The sequence below is a fragment of the Herpailurus yagouaroundi genome, unplaced genomic scaffold (assembly GCF_014898765.1).
Source record: "Herpailurus yagouaroundi ecotype Mexico unplaced genomic scaffold, PumYag 162, whole genome shotgun sequence".
Taxonomy (NCBI): domain Eukaryota; kingdom Metazoa; phylum Chordata; class Mammalia; order Carnivora; family Felidae; genus Herpailurus; species Herpailurus yagouaroundi.
In genome coordinates, this window is record NW_024412403.1 from 53,295,242 (window position 1) to 53,304,416 (window position 9,175).

Consider the following 9,175-nt stretch of genomic DNA (forward strand, 5'->3'; position numbering starts at 1 on the left):
TTTATGGATCATATAAGTTCAAAATAATAGGTTAGAACTGGCTTCAGTTCTGGAAGTGCAGAACTTAGATGATGCTAAACTATACATTTTACTATTCTTTGGCTTGATGTTTTTTATTTTGAATTCATTTGGACAACTTCTTGCCATGGTATGTTAAGATAGCCAGAATGGCAGTCCATCCACTCAGCAACTTCAGTGTAAAAAGCTCTTTCTTAATAGTTTCAATTAGATATCTTCTGCTGAGTCTCCTTGGCCTAGTGTAGATCACATGCCATCTGAACCATTCATATGGCTCAACAGAGGACTCTTCCTATTGGCCAGATTATGTGTGTACTTGTCTCTGGAACCTGTGAAGGTTAGGGGTGGGAACAGTGTCAACTTGCTTGAATTACATAGGCTTGAGACCTGGAAAGGAGTGATGATGTAGTGACAGTCAAGATATTGTTCCCAGGAGAGTGAATGACTGCTGGGCTGGCTCAAGCAATAGATACCCATTTCAATAAAGAGTCAAAGAGTATGAAAAGGGGAAGCCAAAAAGGAAAGCACCATTCTTTCAACAACTATATTTTGAGTGTTACTATGTGTCCTATACACTGAGAACACAGAAGTGATCAAAACATACAAAAATCCTTGTCTGGTATTGTTTATTCTGGTGGGAGAGATAGTGTTGTATGTTGACCTCCAGTGAAATACTGGTGTCTTGGTCCTTTCAGGCTGCTATAACAGAATGCTATAGACAGGGTGGCTTATAAGCAACAGAAATTTATTACTCATACTCCAGAAGTCCAAGATCAAGGCATCAGTGGATTTGGTGTCTGGTGAGTCTTATTTTCTGGTTCAGAGATGGACATCTTGTGTTCTCACAGGGCAGAAGGGATGAGGGAGCACTCTGATCTCTTTAGCTCTATAGTCCATCTATAAGTACACTAATTCCATACGTAAGAACTCTACTCTCATGACCTAATCACCTCCTGAAGGCCCCACCTCCTAATACCATCATATTGAGGGTTAGAACCCAAGCATCTGAATTTTGGGGAGATACCAACATTGGTCTATAATAATTAGAATAATATATTTCATGATATGGGAGCTATTTGGATTCAAATTTAATTCAAGACTAGATTTCTCACCTCTACATATTATAATTTTGTGGACGAATGCTAAGGATTTTGTTTTATTCTCCTAACGATTGTTGTCTATACTAGTTACAAACCTCTAACAACTTAATAATAGAATTTTTAAACCTACACTATGTCATACATTTTACTAAATATAATAGGCTTTATTATTTTCTTAAAATTCTTAGTACTTGAACATTGCATCAGTCCTTAACTATCTGGCAAGTGTAGATTAATGGAAAAAAAATGTCAAACTCCTATCCCTATGATGAACTGTTCATGTACTAACGATATTATATTAAAAACATATTGAAATATGTCAATTACCAACCAAGGTATGTGGAATTGGGATGTTATATAGCAGTTGCAAAATAGGTGAAAGTGTTTGTTCTTCATGATAGGATGAGATGGTTGCAGAGTCTTAGACAGTGAACAGCCAAATGTTGAAAGGGGAGACTTTCGCTCCGTGCTTATTAGTACCTGGGTAATGAATGAGGAAATTAGGATAAATGACAGAGGATTTGTACTTCTCAGTAGTCAGGAACAAAAGCATTTTAGAATCCTTAAAGTAAATAGGTCTGTGAGGTTTTAAATTACTTATTAGTTATTACAAACATATATAATTCTGGACCACATAGATCATTTGAGTGGCTTGTGCAATTGTTACATGCCTCAGTTTCATTATCAATAAAAATGGAAAAACAAAACCATTTTATTTGCTTGGGTGTTTTTGTTATATCTTAAAAAATCATGGAATTCACCTTCTACATGGTAAGCACTCAATGAATTATACTTACTATGATCTGGATAAAGAAATGGTCTCTTTCTAAAATGAATTTGTGATTCTGTTGAGAAGTCATAATACAAGTAATACAAATGAATGGGAATTGAGGATGTGAAGAATTTGGGCTCAGTGTGGAATTTTGAGCCTTTTGTATTCTAAAATGAAAAGTTGCAGCAAGTGTTGATCTAGAATTGGAAAGGCCAGGTGCACTACAATCGGGAAACAAGTATTCAGGGCATAGAGTGAATCCAATCCCAAGGCAGAGTGAATAACTTCTGTGATCTATTTTGTATTTCCTGAAGGAGTCTTCTAAGCTGATGGTCAGGGCAAAAAGTACAGTTGCTTCATAAAGAATAGAGTCCCTGTGGCCACAGAACTTGCTGTTTTTGTTGTTGTTCTTATTGCTAATATTTGGCTATGACAAAGAAGGAAAAGGGTGACTATAGGAATGTTTTTACAGTTCCAGTCTGTAAATATAATTTAAAAAGTTAATAAGTATTAATAAATTATTTTTCTAATATTACAACTCATGTTGTCTTAAATCATATGAACTCTTTTTGTGTATAACAGTAATTCTTCCTCTTGGTTTTGAGTTTGTCTTTAACTAAAGTTAGTTATGCGAAAGTTCCTAGAAGAATTTGTAGAATGTTGTCTAGTCTCTTTTTGTTATTCTTCTTCTTTACACTTTACTCTGTTACATCATCATTATAAGAAAATGCATATAAATAACTACTGCATAAAAACTAAAAAAGGAAATGTAAGTTAAGGTTTCCATGATTAGATGCTGATGAAAGTAATGCAAATAAAATGAAAACTAGATTAAGTTACATCAATAACATCATTTCTTCTAATTCTTTTTTTTTAAAACAAATATGGATGGGGTGCCTGGGTGGCTCTGTCAGTTAAGAGTCTGATTTTTCAGCTCAGGTCATAATCTCATGGTCTGTGAGTTTGAGCCCTGCAATGGGTTCTGTGCTGACAGCTCAGAGCCTGGAGCCTACTTTGGATTCTGTGTCTCCCTCTCTCTCTGCCCCTCCCCACTCACACTCCGTCTCTGTCTCTGAAAAATGAATAAACCTTAAAAAAAATTTACAAAAAAATAAAATTAAAAAAAAAACAAAGATGGAAAGAAATTAATAAGAGTAAATACATTTTACTTTTTACTATACAAAGTTTTTAAACTAACATTCAAATATTTTTTGAAAATTTCTAAAACTAAGTTTTCATATGACACTATTCTGAAAAAGAAAATCATTTTATTTCAGCACCTTTGCAGTTTTGTTTTCAAAACCTTATATTTAGTAATTTCTGAATTTGCATGCTATTTCTGTCCTCTCACTTCATTACTTATTTACTTCAAGGCATAAATCAATATGTTGAATTAAAAACCCTCAACCTAAGCACGGATCATCTTTAGGATGATAGTTACTTCCCATTTAGCTTTAGAAGTTCAAAATACCAAGTGAAACAAACTATCATGGTCTTTCCTCTTAGTTTATGATTATAAAAAATAAAATATTTAGAAATAATTTCTTAAAAATTGATCATTATCCCTGTAAATAATTTTTACAAATTATTTTAACAATATTTTGTTTTAATAGGAGAGATTCTTAAATGAATTCTACCAGAAAACACTGTTGTGGCTGATTGAGAGTGCTATCCTTTCGTCTTTAGCCTCATTTGTAAATCTTTTTTTTAAAAAAAACAGATAAGAATGACAAAATTTAGAAGTACTTTTTGACTGGTGCCTTTGTAAAGAAGAAAAATATCAAATGTTAATACCTCAGAACCAATTTTCATCAACTGATTTGAAGTTTCAGTAAAACTTAAGTAATCTTTAGCTATTGATTGTATTAAATTCTTTTCTCCTTATTTTCATTTTAATAAAAATTAAGACTTTTTTTTTCTGTTAGACTGCAGCATTTGACTTATCTTGCATTCAAAAGAATATGTTATGGCCATACATTGGGTAAACTTGTTCTTTCTAAAGATTATTTGGATATACAATATTATTGTATTCCTGTGGGGAAAATATCATCTATATATCATTCATTTAACAGTATGTAAAGGCCACTTAGTATTTGCAAGGAGCTCTACCAATCATTGAAGATTTAAGTGATCAGTGTAAGACAGATAAGGAGATAAGGAGAGAACACATCTGGGAGTTGTTTAGATGTGGATTTATAAGGAATAGCACCCAAGTCAACTCCTAAGTCAATCTTAGGGCAGGAAAATCAAGAGAACAGAAAACAGGAAAGGAAAGCACCTTCTAGGAGGCAGCACTTGTAATAGGAAAAATAAATAAACCATTTGCTGAACAATTCTAAAGCTAAAAAGCAAAATATTTGTTGATTACTGCTCATTCTAGGGTAGCACAGGGTGTTTTCAGATCTGCTCTACTTTGTTTTATTTTGCTTAATTTTTTGTAGTTGTGGTGGGAGCAGGGGTATAGGTTGGGAGAAAACACCCTTATGTTTTAACTTCTCATTTTCAGGGGCTGGAGAGTGTCCCCTTTATGTCCCCATCTTCAGTTCAAAGCTCAGGTCTAGGAAATAAGCAACTGCCAATTAAAAAAAAAAAAAAAAAAGGTACAGTCTTTAAAGGGTTGCCAAGTTACTGATCTCTTATCTACAACATGCCCTAGGGAAGAAGTTAGCAAAGAGCACTAGGCCTACCACCTCCTGTCACTAATCAGGATCCATTTATGTTAATAATCCCCCCCTTTCTTTTTTTTAAAGCAAGTCAGACTGGAAATTTAAGTCCATTCACACTTCTACATAAATTACCTCTATCGGAAAACCAAACAAATTGCTTTTCTTTTTATGCTATCTCAGATCTCCTGTCCCAGGATATTTTTTTCAAGCAGTAGAGAAGAGGTGTGAGTTTCTTTGGGAGTCCTGCCCATTGGGATCTTGGTGTATTGGCTTGGGGAATAGAATGAGGGCATGGAAACACAATAGAAAAGTAAAGGCAAAACAGAGAAAACACTGAGAAGAAACTTTGTTTTATTTTCATTTAGGGTTTATGTTTAAGTTAGAAAATCCTTTCAAGAACATTCGTTGTAAGTTGCTGACGCCAGAACTAATGTAAAATAATAAGACCCGAATTTATGACTTTGTTTTGTACATCAATCATAATCACTGGATAATAAACAGAATCCTACATATCATTTGAACATTTGCCAAAGGCCCATGACACTTTGTGACCAAACAAGAATAAAAGGTAATATATAAGTTCTAAATATCTGACTTTTCTTGTGGTCTTAGGATTTTTTAGTCCAGGACTAGCGTTGGTTCTGTTTTTCAAATTTACTCATATTATTTAACTATGGTAACTAAGTGGTCTCAATGGTATAGTTGTAGAGAAAAAAATTTTTACCTTATTTTCAGGTTCTTCTAGCTGGACTAAGGATTAAATTGACATGAGACAGATTAACAGGAGAAAATCAAATTTAATTTCATACATACAGGGAATACACATAAATATGAGATTCCAAAGACTGGCAAAATGATGTGTATATGTCATTCTGGACTAAAGAGAAAGGGATAATGTCTGGGACATTAAATGGAAGGAATCAATTCACAGGAAGATAAAAATAAGTAAATGTTTGGCAAACAAATGTTTGCTGAGCCATTCAGAAATGATGGGACATAGAGAGGACTTTGGTCAAAGGGGCTTTGCTAAGTTGCTTCCTAAATACCACAGCTATATCATATGCAACTGTAGTTATCTATGGTGATGGCTCTTTTCCTAGAGTAGCTCCTCCATCTAAATTCTTTTAAGCAACTGTGGGGGTTGGGAGGGGTGGGGTTTGAGTTTCTTCCTGAGTCTTTTGGGCCTTGATTGTTTTCAGCCTGGCATAATCTACATGCCAAAGTGGCCCATATCGGGGTGGCCCACCCTTGACCCAGACTCTACAATAGCCAGAGTTCATGGGTCAGTGTCTGTGGTAATGTAATGAATAAGGTTTCTACCCCCCCCTTTTTTTTTTATAAAAAAGAAGATTGAAGAGAACACTGCCACCTTTTTCATTATGTATAGCTCATTAGTTCCCTTGTCAACTTTTCTTTGCTTTTAAACATTTGAAGGAAAAAGGCTTCACAGATTTTCAGTAGGAAACATATGGAGCTGTAACTCATCAGTAATGTGTGAACTTAATTTAAAGGTGCAGCTGACCTTGACCATGCATCCTTCCCAAGTTGCCTCTTGTAAATCCTGTGATCAATAAATGAAATAGTATTTCAGCCCCTTCACAACTCACCTTCAAATGTCTGTTTCCCCACAGATCATCTAAGCTTCCGTAAAACTTCCCCTCCCACTCTGTAACAGTAACCAATCCTTTTTATATTACAAGTTTCATAAAAGAAAGGTTTAGCATTTGTCCTCAATATTAAGTTATGACTAAAATAATGAGTTAACAGATTGATATTTTAAGAAGTCCAACTCTCTTTAAATATCTAAATAAATGCTGCATCCATCTAAGGAGTCACTGTGAGTGGCAGCATATTTATTTCAAGGGTTTTGCCATTGCATGTAGGTTATTGGTGTTCCTTTGGAATGGCATTTAGAATCTACTTGCAAGTTTCAATACTTTACAGTTAAGCCCTAATTTTCATTATTTACTCAAGTGAAGCTTTCTCTTCATCAGCTTTTAAAAAATAAACAATGGTATTGAACATCCACCAGTATATTTCTTTTTCTCTGTATGTATTTGTGAGGGTGTTGGGAAGGGTAAAAGATTGGAGATGGGTTGATGCTGGATATGAGACTGGATGAGATTTTATATTATTAATTTGGATTAAAATATGCCTGGAACTAACTTATCTTGGGCCTTTATACTCCTTTTTTGTCTCTTGGGTGTGGGGTATCAGGGTACATTTAGGGTCATCCTAACTCTTAGAAACATCATGGGCTTAAGTAGAATGAACTTTATTATTTTCAAAGTATATTAAAACATTGCAGGATGTTGGCTAAGTAACTTGTAAAACTTACTTGTTTTACTATAAGGGAATAATGAGATACCTTTCCACTTTGTTCCTTGGAATAAGGGAGACAAATATTTAATATTTAAGGATAAAAGATTTTTTTTTTAAAGAGAGCTAACTGTAAAATAAGTAAACTTTAAGTTCTCAGGTTGGAAGAGGCATTTAATGTATTGAAACTTACTGTTAAAAGAGGTAGAAATTACATTAATAAAAATAATTCTTTCAACTAAAGATTTTTTTTCCTCAATTCTATTTTGAGTGTACTTTAAGCTCTCAAGTATACTATTAAAATGTTATATTCATTATTTGGAAAACAGAATTGAAACCTTATCCATTTAATCATTGATTTTTATATGAGGACAAGCATATATTCCTGGAAGGGGGTAAATTATGAGGCTTAGAGAGATTTTTTTCAAAATGCTTTCCTACCTTCCCAGCCTCCTCCAGATCTGATATGCCTCCTCCTGTTGCCTTCACTTCTCTTGTGTGGAAAATCATACTGTGCACATGCAGTGTTTCTGAGTGGATTATGTTCTGCAAATAAGCTTTCTAACATTGAGGAAATATTGAGAACCAATGAATTAAACCATACCTATCTAAAATACATTGAAAAATAGTAAGAGGTATACAATAGAATTTAATATTCATTGATTAACACTATAGCTGGGGTTTTCCCCTAAAAGATTATTGACTTTTATAATTAGGAAATATATATTGAAAATCTAAAACAATTTCTCTTGAAATTGTAATAAAACATATATATGTTGGTTGGATCTTAAACACTGGGCAAAAGTAGAATGAAATGCCTATGCTTATTTAAAATAGGTATAGACAAGTTTCAAATGATTCTGCATATAAACTTGCTGATATGCAGAATTCTAAATGAGGCCAGTTATAGCTTTCATTCTTTGGACTAAATTCAAAATTCTGTTACTTTCACAGTATTACAGAAAAAAACTAAATGTTTTTAGTTTCATTCAGTCCACACCCAATTTGAAGGACTGCTGTCAACAATGTCAAAAACATGTACTGAACATTTAATAACATTCCTGATATGATAAAGAGAATCTGGGGTAATTGTATACCATAGTCTGGTTGCTGAACCCATTTCATACTTTTCAAATAAAACTAAGCTACCACTAGTTTCTTAAAGGTCTTTAGAAAAATTGACTGCAAGAACATGATTTGATCATAGAGCAAAATATGCCATTTTTTATAGTGCATTCAAAATGGAGGTAGTTATGTTTATTTTTAGATGATATTGTGATTTATTTTCTATATAAGTAAAAAAAATACTGACAATGTAAAAACACAATGTAAAATCAATTTAAAAAGCCCCAAAATACTTTTTAAAATTTGTTCTGAAGATAAAAAAAAATAATTAAAAATGTTGTAACTTTTGGGGCACCTGGGTAGCTCAGTTGGTTAACCATTTGACTCTTAGTTTTGGCTCAGGTCATGATCTCACGGCTTCGTGGATTTGAGCCCCACATTGGGCTTTGTGCTGGCATTGTTGAGCCTGCTTGGTATTCTCTCTCTCTCCCTCTGTCTCTGCCCCTCCCCAATTTGTGGTGTCTCTGTCTCAATCAATCAATCAATAAAATGTCATAACTATCTAAATCAGAAGGTGCCATTGTACAAGGTGTTTATCTTCACAATTAGAACCAAAATGCTTAGTAATGCTACTTTAGTTTATATATACCTTCAAAAAGTATTCATGCCCTTTATCTCCCTGTTCTTTTATCTTCCTCATTTTCTTTTTCTTTTTCTTTTTTTTAAGATAAACAGTCAGGTAAACAATCACTGATGCGGTTTTATAATAAATTATGACACCAGTCTGTTTTATCTTAGTACGTATGAACAATGACCTTTTCTTTGAGAATATTTAAAGCATTCCTGGAAAGAAATTATATATATATGTATATATTTTTAAATGGCTCATATATTTCCAAGTACATCCAGGAGACAACAAACAATTTCTTTGATGTATGATATATCAAACAAATTACTTAAGTGACTTTCGTTTATCTTAGCCTAAAAGACAATAATAGTATTTCTAATGAGCTCAAAGAACAACGACATTAAAAATGGAGAAACTAACATTGAAGTTATAAAATAAATAAAGTCATTCTATCACACAATTTCTATGTATTCAAATACATTAAATGCTGGCTAAGTAATACATGAACAGGTAATTTTTATCTTTAAAATTTGGAAGGATTAGCTAAGAGGGAAAAATGTTTTAATTTTTAAATTAAATTTTTAATTTAATTTTTAAATTAAATTTT

The 9,175-nt window shown here is 33.1% G+C and overlaps 1 protein-coding gene across 2 annotated transcripts in view; it reads left to right on the forward strand.

Annotated features, from left to right (window-relative positions):
* The window catches only part of ALCAM (activated leukocyte cell adhesion molecule), a 217,070-nt gene that overhangs the window by 65,572 nt on the left and 142,323 nt on the right, over nt 1-9,175 (forward strand). The gene's annotated exons all lie outside the window — the stretch shown is intronic.